The following is a 20,369-nucleotide window of genomic DNA, read 5'->3' as shown; positions in this document are numbered from 1 at the left end:
CCCTCCTCCCCCTTCTCTCCGTTCTTCTTCTTCTCCTCCTTCTCCTCCTCCTCCTCCTCCTTCTTCTTCTTCTTTTTAATTGTAATGTGTATTCAGTTTATTGATAAGTTCAAATTACATAAAGACAATCTTGATAGAATCAAGAGAGGCTCAACTTCCCTGGGCAGATGGCCCCACCAATGTGTCCTGGAGCTCCGATTCCCCAGAGCCCTGCCCCACTAGGGAAAGAGAGAGACAGGATGGGAGTATGGATCGACCAGTCAATGCCCATGTTCAGCGGGGAAGCAGTCACAGAGCCAGACCTTCCACCGTCTGCACCCCACAATGACCCTGAGTCTATACTCCCATGGGGTTAAAGAAAGCTATCGGGGAAGGGATGGGATAACCCTCTTATCCTATGGTCTTGTTAGTGTTATATATATCCAAGAGAGAAATGTATCAAATACAAGTAGATACTTGACATCAATGCTCATCTCTCAGTAATTGATACTGTAGGTAGACGTGACATCAGCAGGCACAGAGACATGAAATCACTACTCTGTCCAGTGGAAGTAAAACACATAGATATTTTTAAATTTAATGAGGATGGACAAGTCCGCTGGCTAAGAGGGACACAATTCCTACCACTAGAGTTCTGCATGCATCCCATCCCCTCCATTGGAAGCTTTCTTTTCTTTTTTTTTTTTTTTGCCTCCAGGGTTATTGGTGGGGCTCAGTGCCTGCATTAAGAATCCACTGCTCCTGGTGGCCATCTTTTTTTCCACTGCTGTTGTTGCTGCTGCTGCTGTTGTTGCATAGGACAAAGAGAAATGGAGAGAGGAGGGGAAGACAGAGGAGGAGAGAAAGATAGACACGTGCAGACCTGCTTCACTGCTTATGAAGCGACGCCCCTGCCAGGTGGGGAGCTGGGGGCTCAAACCAGGATCCTTGCGCCAGTCATTACGCTTCGTACCATATGAGCTTAACCCGGTGCACTACCACCTGGCCCCCAGCTTTCCTGATCTTTATCCCTCTGGGAGTATGGACCCAGGATCATTATGGGGTGCAGAAGGTGGAAGGTCTGGCTTCTGTAATTCCTTCTCTACTTCTAAAGCATCATGATCTTGTCAGCCAAGGTTCCCTCACACAAACAATGAAATCATGTACATCCACGTTTGTAATGTATATCACAGTGTTCCCCTGAACCAAGAGATGGTATTTTGTCAGAACAGTCTAGTTTAGTTATATTCCATCCGTTCTTTGCTGTCCATCTGGTAATCTAAGCAATTAAACAATGATTTTTTTTTTTTAATGAGAGAGAGAAAGAGAGACATCAGAGGCCTACTTATCTCTGGCATAGGCACCATGCTTTCTCCCCAGGAGAGGAAACTGGAGTCCGGAGAACTTCCTCAGATTCACTGCTGCTTGGTGACTCCCTGACTGGCGGCCAGGCCCTGTGGTTTGGGCGAACGTGCTTGGCTCCAGCTATGGGTGAGGAGTGAGGGAGTGAGGAGGAGCGGTACTCAGTACCACCGGCTTGGCTTCAGGCCAGACGACGGGGAACTGCAGCTGGTCCTCAGAGCTCTCCAGGCTAGGCTTCCATTTTCCTGACCAGAATTTCTCTGTCCCGGAGATTTGCCGGCTGTGTGGTCCACTGAACCTCTCTTTCCTTTCTGGGTGCCTCCACCCCAGAGGAGGGAAGTGGTTAAGCGTCTCGGAGACCTCCTTCCCAGCCTTGGTCACAGTGATTCATGCGCCCGAGCCTCTGAGCGAGTTTTATCAGGGGGCATTTCCACTCCTAAAAGTTTCTGGCACAGCCCACTCTCTGCCCTGGGGCTTTATTCCCGGGGCAGCTAGCTGCTGCCTGTGACGGCAGTGAACCCCGGGAGACAGGTCTGCAGCCAGAGTGCATGCTGTAAGCCAGGCCCTGGGCATCTTCCCTGGCACCACATGGGGGCAACAGGGACAGTTAGATGCCATGGACGGAGTGGGGTACTTGGGTGTCACCCCTCCTCCAGTGATGCAGAATCCCAATCTGAGTCGGGGAGACTGCTTAGCAGTGGAGTGCCTGTATGAGGTTCACTGCCCGGCACTGCGGAGATGGGGCAGGGACAGACGGACAGGATGAACAGGTGGAAAAGGCCACTCCCAGTATTCCCAAGCCCTTTGCTTCCTCTCAGAGCACTAGGGAGCACTGTCAGGCCTGTGGGATGGCTGCCGCCGACTACTCGGACACTTCCGTGAAGGGGCCCTTCGTGCAGGCCGGGTAGGGGCCCTGCAGGAAACAGTCATGTCCGGGGTGTGTCCGCAGGGGCCAGGCCTCAGCGGCCCGCGTGGATGAGGTGTGCTGTCTTTTATTTCGGCACGCCAGCGTGGAGAAACCCACCAGAGTCTGTTATTCAGGACAGGGTTTGGCACACCTGTAAAAGGGGCGAAGTTCACGAGTCCAGGAATTTGCAGCCAGGCCCTGTAGAGGAAGGGTGTCCGAGGGCTGGGCACCCGTGGGACTCCTCTCTCTCCTGAGTTGTCAGTGATGTGAATAAAGACCGTGGGCCACCCGTGGGTGCAAAGTTCGCTGTGCCACTCATGGTCACACTGCACGTCTAGGCCCCTGTAGTTACCCCAGGAAAGGAGCGGGGTGAGGCCCATGGGCAGGAGACAGGCACACCTGCGCGTGAAGATCCAGGCTGGAGGGTGAGCAGGGCAAGACTGGACTCGAGCCCAGGGCATCGGGAGCCTATTGGGCAGTGACAGAAAAGAGAGGGGCCCCTGAGGGCTTGTGAAACACAGGACATACAGGTCACACGAGTGACAGGTGTCGTGGTAAGTCTCCTCGATGCTGTAGTGCGTGTGTAATGGCTGCTGTGCAGATGCTCTTAGAAGGACTTAACCTTTGTTCGAATGGCACCTCCACCCATCAGCGGATATGGTGACCTTTGTGGGGGGTTTATTGAGGGGGTAGCAGATGCCCCACTGAGTTGTGGTTTTAACTGTCTGGTTTCACTCCACCCATTTGGAAGAATCAAGTCTAGTGGCCCAGGAGGTAGCACAGTAGATAAGGTGCTGGACTCTCAAGCTTGAGATCCTGAGTTTGATTCCTGGCAGCACATGTACCAGAGTGACATTTGGTTCTTTCCTCCTCTCCTCACTAATAAATAAATTTTTAAAATTTTTTTTAAAAGGTGGGGGGATCAGGAGATTCAGGTCTACATTACAGAAGTGACTTTGAAAACTACCGCATTCCAAAAAAGGCACCGATCATGCATACGTGATGTGGCTGTGTTTTTCAGCAGTGAGCGACAGAATCACTCATCACAAGCACCACTGACCATGAGGTGATGGGCACATCACATTGTGTGTCTGCTTCAGGTGTACAGCAGTCATGTGCATGTGTGCACATAATGTAAAGTGGCCACCACGGTGGGTGTAGTTAGCATCCATCCTGTGGTTTAGTTACAGCCATACAACTCTCAATTTTCTGGTATTCCCCCAGCCTTTTCAAACAGTTTGGGTTAACGGGCTTTTTCTTCCCTGCCATGTCAAATGGGCCAGACCACAGCCTACGTCAAGTTTAAGACCTTAAAATGGAGCTATCCTTTACTGAGAGGACGTGGGAGTCAGACTCTACCTTACCAGTGCCTGAGGAGACAGACAAGCATTGCTACCAGTGGCTCTAATCTGCACAGGCCTTGCCTCTGCTTCCTCAACTGTCCAGTATCTGCCTCCCCTCCCCCCATCAGATTTTACTGTAATTTTTGAGATTTGGTGCCGCCTTTGATTACTTGGTGCATTGAGTGTCTTCATACTGAGGTGTGTGGAGCCAGTGGCCAGTTGGAGGTGAAGCATTTGAAGACGAAAAGAGGTGAAGAGAAACTAGTGGACTTGGCAAAAATGAGATTTGATTTCCACCAGGAGGGAAGGGGGAGTCAGGACCACTTTCAGAGTACTGCCTGGGTGTTGACTGACCGTGGTCCTTTGATGTTTTTGATGGGGTGGGATATGGGAACAGTAACCAGGGATGCTGTCAGGGCCTAACTTTAAATATGTGTGTGTGTGTGTGTGTGTGTGTGTGTGTGTGTGTGTGTGTGTGTGTGTGTGTGTGTGGAGGGTGAACAACAGGGAGCTGGTGCGTCACTCAGATACACATAGGGTTGCAGAACGCACCTGGCCCCAGCAGCGCTAATGTGTCCATTTGACGTCCATTGCTGTTTTAGTTTGTGCCGTGTTAGTATAAGAGAACTGAGTCCACGTGTACTCAGTATTAAAATGTTTATAATTTACTGAGTATTTATTATATGTTAAGCACAGTGGTAACTATTTAAACATATTACCTCTGATGTCATTTTTATTTATTTCACATCAATGAGAGAGAGACAGAGAGAAAGAGACAGAGACAAGAAAGCACTGCTCAGCTCTGCTTTATGGTGGTGCTGGAACCTTGGATTTCAGATCCACAGGCAGGAGAGCGTTTTACATAACTTTTGTACTCTTCTTCCCTGTCCAAATAGTAGCTCTTAAATATTGAAATCCCAGAAGATGATCATCCTCCCGGCCCTGGGAGCTGGTGCAGTAGGTTGGACACAGGATTTGCACACAGGACACCCCCCTGGCATCCTGCAGTGATGCTCTGTTTCCTGTCTCCCATGGAAAATAAAATTTCTTAAAAATGAGTGCTTATCAACATTGTGCTGAGGAGGTGACATCAGCGGGAATAAGATAAGTGACTTGCTCAAGAGTGTGGGTCTCATCCTTATAGGGCCCTGCATGTAGCCCTTGTTTTGTTTGTGATTCAAAAGGCTGTGCTATTCAAGCCCCCGGCTCCCCACCTGCAGGGGAGTCGCTTCACAGGCAGTGAAGCAGGTCTGTCTGTCTTTCTCTCCCCCTCTCTGTCTTCCCTCCTCTCTCCATTTCTCTCTGTCCTATCCAACAACAATGACATAAGTAACAACAACAATAATAACTACAACAATAAAACAACAAGGGCAACAAAAGGAAATAAATATATTTTTAAAAAGGCTATGCTAGTAATATGTTTATGTGCGTATGTATATTTGTGTGTGTGTGTATGTATTGGATACAGTTAGTACCATTTTAAGCTGGAGAGTAACGATATAACATGAAAATGTTTTGAATCTCAGTGAATTAGAAAGTTATCAGTGTGAGCACCCTGCAATGTGGATTGGGATTCAGAAGAATTGTGCAGGGTAACTTGTGTCTTCGGTTTGTTAGCTTACTGGGTCAATGGTAATACAGTTTGACTTTTGCTGCCTTTTTTCTTTTTTACAGTAGAAATATCATGCACTGAAATTTTTCAGAAATTGCAAATCACATCTTTTGAAAGGTAGATTGTTAGGCGGAGCAGTTTTGGTGCAAGAATGGAGGAGAAAAAGAAAGAAAGAAACAGAGCAGGGAGTCTAGACCAAAACCACACCAACGTATCATTGGTGGACGCGAGAGGGTGGTGATGTTACTCAAGTCAGTGGTGGAGGGACACTGAGTCATTCCAGGAGGAAATGGAGTTGGACTCCTGACCTCACCACATACGGGACAATAATTCCAAGTGGATGAAGCACATACATGGAAAGAGAGAGCTGTCACAAGGTGGGTGCAGGTATTAGGGAACCACTGTAAGCTCAAGGCAGATGGAATTTATCAAACAAGGTCAAACACAGTAGATACCATACAAGATGCGAATGAGAAAGGCAGCCAAATTAAAAGCCCTTGTTCTTAAAAATGCGTCATTGTCACCAAAGCAGTGCTCCGCTCTGGCTTCTGGCGGCTCCTGGAACTGCAGAGCTGCGGAACCATTTTGCTGTTTCCCCAGCTCAGTCAACTAAATTAACATCAAGAACTTGACGTTGATGAACCGTGAGTGACCATGTGCACACCGGCTCATAGAAAAAGATGCGTTGCAAATAACCTCCAGACATATTCCGCGCCATGAGGAGCTAGGGAATGAAACTGAATGAGCTTCGAGTCCTTGCTCACCTGGCTAACAAAACTTCAAAGCAGACAAGGCCCCTTGTTAGTGAGGTCAGGGTCAAAGGGCTCCCTAGAGCCTCGCTCCTGAGCCCCCAGTAAGCACCCCCGCAAACGCATTCATCAGAGCAGTTTTTCTAAGAGAGCAGACGGCTCGTGAAGTGTGTCCACAGGTGTGTCCTCACAGGACAACGAGTGAGTCCTGTGGAGAACTGTCTGTCAGTAGTGAGCACGCGTGAGCGGGAGCCTGTGCGCCAGCATCAACTTGCACGGCACTCAGTGAGGGAAAGCGAGTCACAGAGTAATACACACAGCGCCGTGCTATTTAGGCAACAACGTTCACAGACTGATGACCCGAACAGTACTGTTGAGAATGTATAAACGAGCGATAAATGCACACGAATAGAGAAACAACCAGACCTGATTGGTTATCTCAGGGTGTGTGTAGGGGGGACAGGGACATGTGAACACCTGACTTCTTGGCTCAGGTTTTCTCCTTAAACTGCCCCTGTGTTTTTGTCCAGTATTAAGTATGTTATGCAATATTTCACAGCTTATTTTATTAGAGAGAGAGAGAGAGAGAGAACAAAATCTATGTAACAATTTTCTTCTCTTTTTTTTCTCTTATCCCATGAGTGGTCTAGATTCATGTTCTGAAAAAGTAAAGAGAAAGAGAAGCTTTCTGGGAAGGAAATATGTACACCTCTTCAGTATTAGAGAAGAGAAGGCAGTTCAAAAGATTTGAGGTTGGATTCAGGCTTGACTTTTGTCTGGGGCATAGTACAGAAGCATGGATTCGGAGAGAGGCCTGTGTTCAATATCTAGCCCAGCTAGTTTTCTGGCTTTGGGGAAAAAAAAAAAAAATTCCTTCCCTGTGTGAGCCTCAGTTTCTCCTTCTGTAAAACCATCTAGTACTAATCTCTACACAAGTCTTCACTTGAGGTCATCATTAGATTCTTAGAAATTGCCACTCAATCATGAAGCAATAGGGGCCAGCCAGAGAGCTCACCTGGAAGGGTGCCTGCGTTGCCATGAGTACCATGGAGCCCCCTGGCACTCCAGATGGGAGAACTGCACTGAGGGGTGCTGTGGCTCTGTGGTATCCAGCCCCCTACTGCCCCGTAACCCCCCCACCCCCCCGCAAGGCCTTCCCAAAGCAGAGAAACCCAGTGACAGGAGAGAGGGAGAGGGAAGAGAGAGAGAGAGCTATAACGACACAATACATAGCAAAACCAGGTTCTCTGTGTCCTTCTAGTGAAGACATGGCCTAGAATGTTCTATTTTTTTTCCCTCCATATCAGCATTATAACACAATGGCGTCATTTTGGTTCTGAGCCGCAGAATGAGGGGACGATTCAGGTAAAGGACTCGCAGGCTCTAGCTCTCTGCAGCATCCCCGCGGCCGACAAGCCAAGACGCCTAGCCGCAGCCGTCATCGGTGTTAGGGTATCGTGGCGCTCTGGGAGAAGCAACCTGACAGGAAGGACCGCTGGCATTTGTGCTGCTTCCCTCCCAGTGCTCCTACTGGTCGAGAAGAGGCTCACAACAACAGGACCGAGCCCTTGACAGGAAAGCTGCATGCATCCTCACATGGCTCATGTCCTCACGTTCAGGCTCAGGCCTGCTCCAGCTGACTTTGGGGACAGTAACAGCCACCATGGGGCCTCTCTGGACCCACTTATGTAAGAATCTGCAGGCAAGACCTTCCCGCTTTGAACTCTGATTCCTCTGTAACCTTATGAAATGGAATCACTGCCTGTCATTACACTCTGGAGGATCAGAGGAGATGGAGACAGTCTATAAATAAATGGACTTTTCGCTTTTCGGTTAAATGGTGATGCTGGTTTATAAGCCCCCCCCCACACACACACACCTGCCCTGCTTGTCTTGTCTTGATTTCTTAAAAGAGGGCTAGAACGAAAAATACCCGTCTCAGTAAATCTTGGTCTTAGAAATCCATTAACAGGGAGGATGTGGGGACCAAGCTGTGGCATGGTACCAAGTGAGGAGAGAGTCAGGTGTCGTAAGTTTTCAAGCCATCTGTACTCGGAGCTCACTGCTGAGCAGGTCAGCCATTTGAGAAGGGAGTTACCTGAGTGCCTGCTCTTGAGCACGACCTGTGAAACCAGGCACCACAGCCCCACGGTTCACAGGAAAGCTCTCAAGACGGATTCACCCATTTTAGAGGGAAACTGGAGAAGCCGATAGGTCCCCCAAGTGCAGAATGAAAGGGATAAAGAAGACTGAAAAATACAGACTTTTGTTTCCCGTCTCTGACCCACTCAGCCTGCAGGCACAGTGACAGTCAGATGGCAGTTGTGTGAAGTTTTTTTTTTTTTTTTAATGTCTCGAATAGAAACAAAAACAACACCTTTACATCTTATTGCAGTAATTACCCTGCCAACTCTGGAGTCGCTTTTATTTCTATACGGCTCATGCTCCACTTGCTTCCAAAAAACAGCTTTACAGTGAGACTCTGTGACGGTGAGGAGACACGAAAGAGACAGGCGTGTAGGTGCCAGAAACCACACACACTGTCACGGCGTCCCCACAGTCCCGACAGCACCTGTCAGGGCAGCTCCAACAGACTCGTGACTTCTTCCCTGTGCCAGAGGCTCGGCATTTGCCCTGGAGTCGGCCCAGCCCCTGCTCCAGCTGAGGCAGTCTCCAGGCCCTGTCTCTCTGAGTGTGATCCCAGAGCTGCTCCAAGGAGGAGTGGGCCTGGGCCCTTTATTGCCGAGGGTGCTGGGTCTTTGAGGCGGGGGTGGGGGGGTCCCCGGAGACTGGACTACTAGTGACCTCATAATTTCCGGAAGCAGGTGGAGGTGGCAATTATGGCTCCGGCCACTCTCTTGAACTTTCTGTAGTCGGTGATGAATCGCAAATGGCCGGACCCTGTGCACAACAATAAACTCAAATAAATCTTCAGTGTGTAATAATGACAAGAGCGGAAGACTGGCAGCTATAACAAGGCTTCTGTTGTCACCCACTTTGCCGCAGCCTTGATATCCATCATTATCAGCTGGAGCCCGCTCAAGAGCTGGACAAGAAGGTCCGAAGAAAGATGAGTTGTTTGCGCTGAAGCGTCCAGTTGGTCCCATCTGGACGAGAGTAAATGGGTTTTTTTTTTTTTTCTCCCCTCCTCGCCTGTTCACTAGGCCAGAGCTGTCCATCATCTGAGGCAGATATCTGATCACTTCATGCTGGGGGACAATATAGCTTTACACGGCTTGGCTGTCTCCTGGTAGTGCAATAGGACATTTTTGCCCTGTTTGGAAGCTTTTGGTTACCTCTCAGTCACGTAAAAATGCCGTTCTATCTCACAAAACTGCTCTAATGAGATTTTTTCCATCATTGACAAATGACTCCCACAAATCAGAGCGTAGTTTTACTACAGCCAGAATCACTGCTGATCCGGACCCCGAGTCCTGTGAGACTGTTCTATTGAATAATAACGTATTTATATTTTCTTCAGTGTGCTGTAAAGTTTAATTCTCCAAATAGAGATTCAACTAGACCAAATAAATAAATGAATCAAATAAATAAAATTACTGGGAGCTTCACACTTTTTTTTTTCCAAAGAATTACTTCGTATTCTCTCAACACTTTACTGCTGTTGGTGTTGCATATTTTTAATGCCGGAATTGACAAGCGAGCGCCGCCGTTTGATTGAAAACAAAACCTCTGTCACTTGATTCCTCACCATTCTGGCTCTGCAATAGCATTAATCAATATGATATTATTCTCGGGTTGATTGGTCCCTTCTTAGGGGCATGTCAGATTCTTAAAAAAAAACACAGTCTGTTGAACATTCATTTGTGAAGCACATGTGATTATCAATTTGTGGGGTTTTTTTTTTCTTATTGTGATTAATGTTCTTCCAAGGAAATTTGCAAATTTGGTAACTGGCAAGTGATCATTGCTCTTTCTGTCATGTACAACCCTCTTTAATAAAGATGACAAGCATTTTTAGTCCCCTCCCCTTATTTATTCATTTTTCCCGTTTACATTCTACCTTTAGAGGGGAAAAGATCATATAACTGTTTGTTAACATTTCAGATATGTTCTTTAAGAAAAAATGAACTCATTAATAATAGACAGCAAAACCCTCTGAGCACTTTTGCTTCTGATTTATGACATTCTTATTATTATCACTTAATAATATTTGGATAAACCAATAAGTATATAATTGAGATGCACGCTAGCTCCCGGTTTCCATTCCTCCCAAGTTCAGGTTCACTCCCAGGGCCCAGGCCCACCGACATGCCATCGTTCATTTTGTCTTCCTTTCATAATCAATCTCTGTGCCTTGAGGCACCAGACTCATGCAAATTCCTCTGCATTGCAGCCTCTTGATGGAAGAACAACTTCCAATTCCAGAGTGCGAGCTCACGGCAGACTTGGCTTCACCCAGTCGTGGCCACAAGGAAATATGTGTCAAGAACACTGTCTTCACATATTGGAATTTAGGCAATTTGTTTTCAAACTCTGACCAGTTCCAGCCTATTTTTGGAAGCCCTTTGTGGCCTGACCCCGTGTGCCAAGATAATTTATGGCGGCACTGTAACATATGGACTTTTCATCACTGTCCTGCTAAAACTCTCTGGCGATCCTGGACGCCCTTCCCTCCCTCCCCCGCTCCACCCCCCACCTCCACACGGCTCCTTCTGTCTTTTCTGCCTCTGCATCAGGATAACCAGGTTGGAATCTGAATTCAGCCTCATAGACCCTCAGCTAGATGAGACTCTGCCATGTGGACCTGCTTAAGACCTCAGTGACTAGCCGTGTGTTTAAGCGTCTGCTATGTTTGTAAAGGTGGAATCTTAAATTTATTTCTTGGCTACAGGACTTTTGGCCTCCTGCATGATCCCACTACTCCACTCCCTCCCTGCAGATCCCTTTTTTCCACTTGTAATTCCAGAGACAGAGAAGGAAAGATACCACCATACCATTCCACCATCCAGCGGGCTGCCCCGGGTGTTACACACGGTGCTCCTGTGAGGAGGCTAGAGCTATCCAGTGTCTCCTGCCCCAAAGCTCGTTTCTGTAGCTGGGATGAGAGAGTAACTGGGATTTTGTTCCTGTGCATCAAGCTGGCCTGTTGGCAGAAGGGTTGGTATTCTTTCTAGGAACATCACGTCCAGATAGACTACTTGTAGTAATGTGAGAACCGCATCTTATTTCAGAATTTACCTTAATCTCTCTCTCTCCTTTAAAAACAAAAAAAGATTTTTAATTACTAAGGGTAAAAAGAGGGGGAGAGGGAAAACCAGAGCAGTACTCTTGCACATGTAGTGTTGGGGATAGAACTCAGGATCTCATGAGAAAGAGAGAGAGAGGGAGAGGGAGAGGGAGAGATGGTTTAACACTTTATTCATCACCACCTTGAAAGAGAGAGAGAGAGAGGGAGAGGGAGAGATGGTTTAACACTTTATTCATCACCACCTCCTGGGCTGAACCACCTTAATTTCTTAATAAGCAGATCATGCTGAGAAATATCATCTATAGCATCCAAAGCTAGAAAACTTACTTTATTTTCATCACCTGGGTCTCACTGGTGTGGGCTTTTTCAAAGAGAGAGAGAGAAGGGAACTTTCCTCATGCCAAGCTGGGGTCCTGCACATGGCAAAGCAGTCACACTTCCAGTCTCAACACTAAATAATTTTGGTCAGGAATGGGTGATGTTGAATGACTGTGACCTGCAAGAGTTTGAAGCTGATCACTGGGCATAGTGGCTTTCACAAATCACACACCTCCCCTTAAATTCATTCTGTACGAAGCGGATCAACGACAGTACTCTTGCCCTCTGCGGTAGACTGAAATAGACGTACACTGTGTCAGGGGATTTGAAAGTACATCCCCCCCCCCCCCGGGAAGTTTGTGACATCATCACCCAACTGCAGCACAGAGTGGCGAGTGCGTCCCCATGGCTCTGCCACAAAGCCGCTCCCGAGGCTCCCTCTCTTCAAGGTGACAGTGCAAAGGAACAGCATTCTTGACTCTTGGAATGCATTAACCTAGAGCTTGTGTCAGAATCACCTGGGAGCCTTGTTAAACCTGAAGCCGCCCAGATGCATCCCCAGCAGCTCACATCCCGCTGAGTCTGGGTGAGAATCTGAGACTTTGCATTTCTGGCAGGTTCTCAGGTGCTGCTAAGACTTCCAAGAACCCTACTCTACAGAGACCCTTTCCTTTACTGACACTGAAGGCAAAATGAACCAACTCATCGCGAGACCTGCATCGACTGGGGCTGGCGGACTGCCAGTGTGGGCTTTGTGTGCTGACTTCGTTCACTGCCTGCTGTTAGTTTTCTGTTTACAGAGAAAGTCCAGAGCCCTGGCATCCCGCACACGCCAAACTCGCCCAGTTACGGGGGAGGGAAGACATCCTTTTTCTGTTCTGAACAAACCAGATTTGCACTCCTGATCCTAGCTTCTCTCTCTTAAAATAATGGAAACTTCTTGTTTTATTTTCTTGAGAAGTTGGGGGGCCCTAGGATGATTTTGATTAAAATATTACTTCAAATTATGAATCTGGGAGATTCCTGAGATAGCCTAAGTGAGTGAAAAATTATATGTCCATGTAAGCAAAAATTGTCTACATTCTCTGATTGTGTGCTATTCAGTACACTTACTAATCATGTAATTGCCTGTCTTAATTATCACACGTCTTCTCGCTTCCCTACATGTATTTAAGTAATTATATTAATATGATGTATAATTGCAAAACTGCAGTCTGATATCACAGGCCTTCTACTGCTCAGGCTGACAATAGGTGTTCATCAAGATAGGGGAAAAAAAAGACCTTTTTTTTTTTTTTTGACTGGCCAATGAAAGTGGAAAAAAAAAAGGTCTCAAAAGCTTGTTTAAAAATTCCTTCATTTCCACTAGAAAGTCAGATGCTTGGTTTTGAAAATGAATCTTATTCTGTAGGTGTCCATTTCTCGTTTTTAATTGATCATTAGATTTTTGTTGTCTTTTTTTAAAAAAAACTCAGTAACAAAAGTGTGACTACCAGTTGTGGATGCGAATCTTTCAATGGAAAATCAATCCGTGCTTAGGATGCTCCCTAGTCAGTGGTATTTAACACTCTTGGTTTTTGAAGCACATGTTAGCTGTTCGTCTTCCTGGGAATGACAGCATTGAGGATCCTAAAGGCCCGATTTTCTCACCAGAGTATCCCCAAGATCAAAACAGTACCCCGAACAGAGTAGGTGCCCACAAACAGTTGGTGTGAATACATGACTAACAGAGGAATAACAACACTTAGCTCCCACTAAGTGCTTCCATTCAGCATCACTCCCCAGCGCAGCCTGTGAAAACTGACAGAATTAGTCACTGGGACACTGAGGGATGGAGAAATTATAGACCCCTGCCCCCCTACAACACCCCAACCCCAGCTGTCAGAGAGTGGGTGGGCCCTTGCCTTTCTGCTGCAGAGTTGAGCCACTCACCATGACACCAGTGTACCTCACAGCTCAGATGGGGGGCGGGCTGGGGGAAGAAGAAGGGAGGATAAGAATACATTCAGTTTTTAGGGAGGAGAGAGTGACTCACTCAGAGATTGGCATTTGGGAAATAGAAGGTGACTCGGGAAAGAGAAGGCATTGCTCAGAGGACTCTCCCACTAACCAGGGAGTCCCTAGGAAATGAGGTCTGATGTTGTTACCACATAATTGAAAGCAATTGGCATCCAGCTAAGGCATATTTATTTTTTTAATTTATCAGTGATTTAATATTGTTTTACAAAATTATAAGCTAATGGGGCATAATTCCACACTGTTCCCACCACCAGAGTTCTGTGTCCCATCCCCTCCACTGGAAACTGCAGGAGTTCTCTCAAGCTCCCTGGCATAGCGCTGATTCTAGAGCTGGGTCTATCTATATTATTTCCTCCATTTTTTTTCCAATGGTCCTGCTGTTACTTCCTTTTATTGCTGGAGCTGTACCAGGAATCCACTGCTCCTGGAGGCCATTTTTTCCCCCTTTTGTTGCCCTTGTTGTTGTAGCCTTATGGTTATTATTGTTGTTGTTGATGTCGTTCGTTGTTGGATAGGACAGAGAGGAGGAGAGAAAGACAGACACCTGCAGACCTGCTTCACCGCCTGTGAAGCGACTCCCCTGCAGGTGGGGAGCCGGGGGCTTGAACCGGGATTCCTACGCCGGTCCTTGTGCTTTGCGCCACGTGCGCTTAACCCGCTGTTCTACCACCAGACACCCCCCCCCCCATTACTTCCTTTCTAAGTCACCCTTCCACCGATTACTACTTCTGGATGTCTTTCCTTTTTCCCTCATCTCTCTCAGATAAGAGAAACAGTTTGTACTCATCTAACCTGGAAGTCGAAATGCGCTAGAAACTTCCAGTCATTGGACTGTCTTCTTCCCAGCACCCATGAAATGTGCACAGGGTTAGTTTGGGTTTCCTTGATGATTAAGAAACCCTGCAATATATATATATATCCCTTTCTTCTGTGGTTTGTCTAGACTGACTCTCTCTCTGTGCTCATGCAGAATCTGGCCTGCATAGCTTTTATGTTACCAGCATATGTGATCAGTGAGTGCTGACTGAAGAGTGAATAAACAAATGAGCGGGTGAGTGACTGACAAGAGGCCATTCCCCATTTCCTGATTTCTCACTGCCTTGTGTAAGCTGTGATTCTGCTGGAATGGAACTGTGTTCAGTTGTCTCAGTCAGTCAAAGACGGGAAGGGGAGGTATGAAATCAAATCATCTTTCCTCAGGGGATCCCAATCTTCCTGAACCCAGAAGCCGGCATGGCGCAAGGCCTTCTGGGGCAGTCTACCCCAAAGTAGCACATAGCATCTTCATTTCCCAAATGTCAGATGTAAATGGCAGTCCAGAAATATATATTCCAGTCTTTGAGAGGAGTGGTATGGGAGAAAAAAAAAAAAAAGGAGAAGAAGCATATTGTAAATGGAGATAAAATTAAAAACAAGTGAATAAATAACCACCCTGAAGTGACTGGCTGAGTTCTCAGGCATTTGTTCACTCACGGTCAGGAGCTGAAACACGCTTATGTGCCCCGTCACAAAAATGGTGAGACTCCGGCTTCTTCAGCCAGAGCTGTGTGACCAGAACAGGAGGGGCCGAGCCAGATCTTAAAGCTTTAGAGAAGTTGTTCAGTTTATATCAGAAGACACTGTATGAAGGGAGGAAGAAGAAAAAGCAGTTATATACCAAGACGAATTCTTATTTTCACGGGGCAGTTAAGTCTCAGGTGTTAACTCTTGAAGTGATTTTACTTTGTAGTTTCATTTTTTTTAATATTTAATTAATTAATTAATTTTTTAATGAGTGAGAAAGAGAGATACGGATACAGAGAGGAAGAAGACACACAGAGAAAGACCAGAGCACTGCTCAGCTCTAGCTGGGGACTGAACCTGGGATCTTGGAGCCTCAGGCATGAGTCATTTGAAGAACCAGTACGCTGTCTCCTTAGCCCCAATTATTTATTTATGTATGTATTTATTTATTTGTTTATTCCTCTCTTTCTCTCTCCTTTCTTTTTTATATTTTATTTATTCCCTTTTGGTGCCCTTGTTTTATTTTTGTAGTTATTATTGTTGTCATCATTATTGGATAGGACAGAGAGAGATGGAGAGAGGAGGGGAAGACAGAGAGGGGGAGAGAGAGACAGACACCTGCACACCTGCTTCACCGCCTGTGAAGCGACTCCCCTGCAGGTGGGGAGCCGGGGGCTCAAATCGGGATCCTTATGCCGGTCCTTGTGCTTTGTGCCACCTGCGCTTAACCCGTGCGCTACAGCCCGACTCCCTTTTCTTTTCTTTCTTTCTCTCTTTTTTTATAAATGAGAGTGGAGCACATCACCAAATTAATCTCTTCAAGTCTAGGCAAAAAAAAAAAAGATCCCTGGAACATTGCTGCCTGTGAATAAGTTCTTGAGTCCATCGTCTCTTCAAAGTGGCCTTTTCACATGCGTCACTCCTGATTGGCATGGGTGCAGACAAGCCAGTGCCTCTCCCATCCTGTTGGCAGCTGTCGGCCGTCCCACTGGGAAGCGGCTCTTCACGGCACCGAGGGGGCAGAGACTCGGCGAGCACTGGGCCTGGCCGCTCACCCATCTCCGGTTTTCCTGCCAGAGGAGACTAGCCAGAGCTCGCTCACCCCTGTCAGGGTTGACCCACACTGAGGGCCAGCTGTGTCTGAGTCAAGTCGGCCTGGTGCCTAACAGGTCACAGGCCTCGTGTGTCCCTTACACCTTACACACTTTGTCTTTACAGCAGGGCCCTCAACTCCCAGGCTGGCCTGGAAGTTGTTTGGGTTGTTCTCATAACGAGCTGTGCCTGGGTGCTGAGGACACCGTCGGGGAGAGTGGATGAGTAGTCCGCCGCCCAGAAGGAGGCCATGCAGTGTGAGGTCTCCAGCCGGCCCACTGCAGCTCACGGAGAGACCAGGTGGATGGCTGCTGCTTTTTTGGGTTCTTTTGTTTGTTTGTTTTTACCTGAACGCCGCTCAGCTCTGTTTTATGGTGGTCCCAGGGATTGAACCAACTGCTTATTAAGTGCGTAGACCTCCAGAGAAGAAGGCAGGATCATCTCCAGCCGGAATAGTCTTGACTTTCTTCAGAAAATTCCTTCCCTTTGTTTTTCTCTTTCTGCAGGAAGAGCTGATAGGGGAACGCGTCACTCTCCAAGTCCCAGACTTCCCTTTGGTTTCACTTACTTATTTGGCTTGGCTTCTCTGTGTGTCAGCTGAGAGTCAAGTCGGTGATGCCCTTCCTCCCCCTCACTTCTCTCACTCAGCACAGTGACTTCCGGGCCCAGCCAGATTGCTGCAGATGGCAGGCTTCCATAGTGTCTGTCGCTGCCTACTACCCCATTGTTTAAAGATGTCATCTTCTTTATCCAGCCACTTTCCCATAGGTGCTTGGATTGTTTCCATGCCAGCTTTTAACATTCTCCCTACAGGACAAGAGCTGGAAGCTCTTTTCCAAACTGGAGGTTGTCAGGAATCCCAGGCTGCAGGCAGAACATTTTTTGCCCCCCTGTGAGAACACAGCGAAAGCTGGGGTGGGTGCTTCCTCCAAGTGGGCTCTGCAAAGAGAGAGAGCTGGGACACTGCACTGTGTCCACTGGGTTGTCCTTGATGAGGAAGGGCTGACGGAAGGTGCAAGGGAAGGAGAGGCGAGGGGGAGGGTCGAGCAGGGGCTGAGTGAGGGTCCCCTCCAGGGGAAGGTTGCAGCACTCATGCCTGGGGGAAGAGGTAGCCTCCCCAGGAGGACAGCTGCTCTCTGTTTTCCCTGGGAGCAGCAGAAGGGGAGGAAGCGGACTAAGGCCTAACAAATTCCAGGGCTGGACGTGAGTGTTCTGAGTGTTTGGGTTTCCATTTTATTTGTAAGCTAGAAGCCAGACTCGTCTGCCGAGACACAGTGCCAGGGAAGTGGTGCAGACCTTTGAGGAGACTGGAGGGAGCTGTGCAGCAGTCGTGCACCAGACTTGAATGCGAGAAGCCCCGAGTTCGACCCCAGGCAGCGGCAGTAGTAGTAGTGTTCCGGTCCAAGACAACAGTGAAAATGATTCCCGGGAAGCAGTGGACCAGACCAGTTGCTGTGCACTGGCTTGGCTGCCCGAGTGGACACCTGGCCTCTGCTGTGCGGTTCCTCCCGGGGCTTGTCAGCAGATTGTGTCCAGCTGCGTGAGAATCCAAGCTCTGCCCGAGTGAAAGCTCACTGGGGCTGGGGTGTGGAAGAATCTTGGCCTCTGGTGTGGTGGAAAGAAGCAGAGAAAGGAAACCTGGAAGAGAGATCCAAGGTGTATGCTGTGTGTGGACTGTGGCTAAGGCCCCTGGAGCTGTGGCGCTCAGCCCAGCCCAACCCGCAGTCCTGGGTGGCTCAGTGATGACTCGCCAGTCATGTGGGTGAGCACAGAACCGCCTCACCTCTGGGTGCGTGTGTGTAACTCCCACCTTTTCTCTGGCACTCAGGTGAGCGAGCCGGTACACTTTAAAAAAGTTTAGTATTGTTTGTTGTCCGAACACTAGGCAGCACTGTCAAAACTTGCTAGGAAGGAGTCAGCAGACCCTCTTTGCTTCAGATCAAGGACTTTGCATTATCAAGCGTTTGAGAGACTGGACTTGTCAGACCCCCAGTGACTCACCAGACTGTACTTTTTAACAGCGATGACAGGACATCTGTCCACTGTAAATTTGAAACGGCAGGGGGATAAACAAGAGCACTGCTGATATGTCTTCTGAAGCACGGGAGCCCAATCATTTCTTCTTGATGAACTGTCTGGAGTTTACTCTGGGATCTGAGATTTGTGAAGCAGTGCAGGCTGATTGTATGTGTGTGTGTGTGTGTGTGTGTGTGTGTGTGTGTGTGTGTGCGCGCGCGCGCGTGCGCGCATGCACAGGAGGAGGGGGAAGTGAAGCCCAAATGCAGAAGAGATTATTAGCAGGATGAGTCGAGTCTTTTTGGTCTCAGAAAACCCCAACCTAAGAATGACAGGGGCCAAATGGATGCACAGCATCTCACAAGGAGCCACCAGGACCACATCACACCTTCTTATCACGAAGGACCTCTCTCTCAGAAACTGTAGGTGGGGCCAGGGAGGTGGCCGTGTGGGCAGAATGCAGGAATGAGGACGACCTGGGTCCCTCTCCAGCTCAGTCCCCAGAGCAGCGTCCAGAATTCCCTCATCCTCTCATCAAAGTTGCAAGTGCAGGTCTCTGTCCCAGAAGTATTCTCAGACTCCAAGCTTTCTGGCCATACGTGATGTTTGGACCCAGTTTGGGTCATAACTGACATAGAAGTCTCCAGAAAAGTGCTCAGGAAACCCTGGTGGGTGTGCACATTTCGGTTTTCTATTATTTAGAACCAACAGGAAGAAGAGCTTGTGGAGTGATTATCTCTGAGAACGTGTCTGCTGATCAAAGAAGGTGTGGAAATGTGGACTCTAGCTCGTGCTTGGTGCTGTGGTTTATTTTCTAACAAATGAAGGGTTTGAGGGGACTCTATCTCCACCAGGCCAGTGGGCACCATTTTCCCAACAGCTCACTTTCTACCTCTGTGGCACATTTAAGTAAGCGATGTGCGTTAATTTTTTTTTAAGACACACTGCAGTTGCATAATATCTAGACTCTGTCACAGCATACACATAGCTTTTACCTACACTGGAAGTACCAGCACATTTGTGCATTCTACTTTTAGAATGCACAAATCTATCTCTTCTTATGTTGACCGAGAATCCAGCCTAGTTCTTGGGCCTTTGACTGCTAGGTTCCTGCCTGCTAGACTCAGAACGTTCTAAGCATGAATCCCGCTCAGGGCAAGCCTTGCCTGCAACGTCAAATGAAGTGCTGGCTGAAGCCTGATCACCATCGGAAAGTTGAAAGCCATCTCCCGAACTAGACTCCGAACTGATCAGAATAGTGCTGTTAGGCAAGCACTGTGCATTTTAATGTAATGCCTTCGATTAGGAGGATCATCACTGCTGAAATAGCGCCGAGATTTTATAACTTTGAAAAACGAAGGCTGATATTCGGGCTGCTGTCAATACAAAAGTTTCTGTCGCTCTGCTAAAAACTCAGGAACTCTGACAATTTAGTTGGGGGGGGGGGTTATCCTCAGGGGGCGCTTAAGAGAAGGAGGACTATGGAGGAGGCTCTGGCTCCCTTCTGCTGGTGTGTCTGCTTTCCTTTCCCTTACTCTCCTACTCTTCTCTCTTCTTCTCTCCCCTCTTCCCTTCTCTTTTTCCCCTCCCTTCCTCCTTTGACTCCATCCTTCCTTTCCTACTTCCTTCCTTCAAATTTTAATTTGAAAAGCATTGGAGCCCCTTTGCAATTATTGTATCATGGCTTTCCTTTGTCAGTCACAAACCTGAAGGCACGCTCTTTCATTTTTACATAGCCGGACCTCCCAAAATTATGTATGTATGTATGTATGTATATATATATATATATATATATATATATATATATATATATCCAGAGAAAAGTAATTCAAACTTAAATATTGAAAAAAAAAATCCAGGTTGAATCTACTATGCTGTTGAATGATCTTTATGTTCACTATCATCATTTAAAATGTGGCAGTTATAATAAAAGTAGTGACAATTTCAGAATCACAGTCTGCAAAGAAGTGTGTTCGGGGTTTATATAAATAGATGGATTAGTAAATCGTAGAAACAATCAAGAAATCAAGGCTAGGGTTATCTGTTACCATTGTTTCCCAAGCACTGACACTCCCACCATGACCATTACTATAAAATGCTCCCTAAGTACATAAAGGCTCTGATCGTTAAGATTTTTATTGCCAGCCACACATACAGAGCTGCAAATTGCCTTGTTTCAGATTTATTATGTATTACTCCAGAAATTCTATAAAGATCAAAAGAACTGATTACAATGTTGACCTTTGCATTAACTCATCTG

The 20,369-nt window shown here is 47.4% G+C and overlaps 1 protein-coding gene across 2 annotated transcripts in view; it reads left to right on the top strand.

Moving 5' to 3' along the window:
• GPATCH2 (G-patch domain containing 2) overlaps window positions 1-20,369 on the top strand; it is a 122,602-nt gene that overhangs the window by 42,606 nt on the left and 59,627 nt on the right. The window lies entirely within an intron of this gene.

This window comes from Erinaceus europaeus, chromosome 19, assembly GCF_950295315.1.
Source record: "Erinaceus europaeus chromosome 19, mEriEur2.1, whole genome shotgun sequence".
Lineage (NCBI taxonomy): Eukaryota > Metazoa > Chordata > Mammalia > Eulipotyphla > Erinaceidae > Erinaceus > Erinaceus europaeus.
This window is presented reverse-complemented; position numbering and strand designations above follow the sequence as displayed.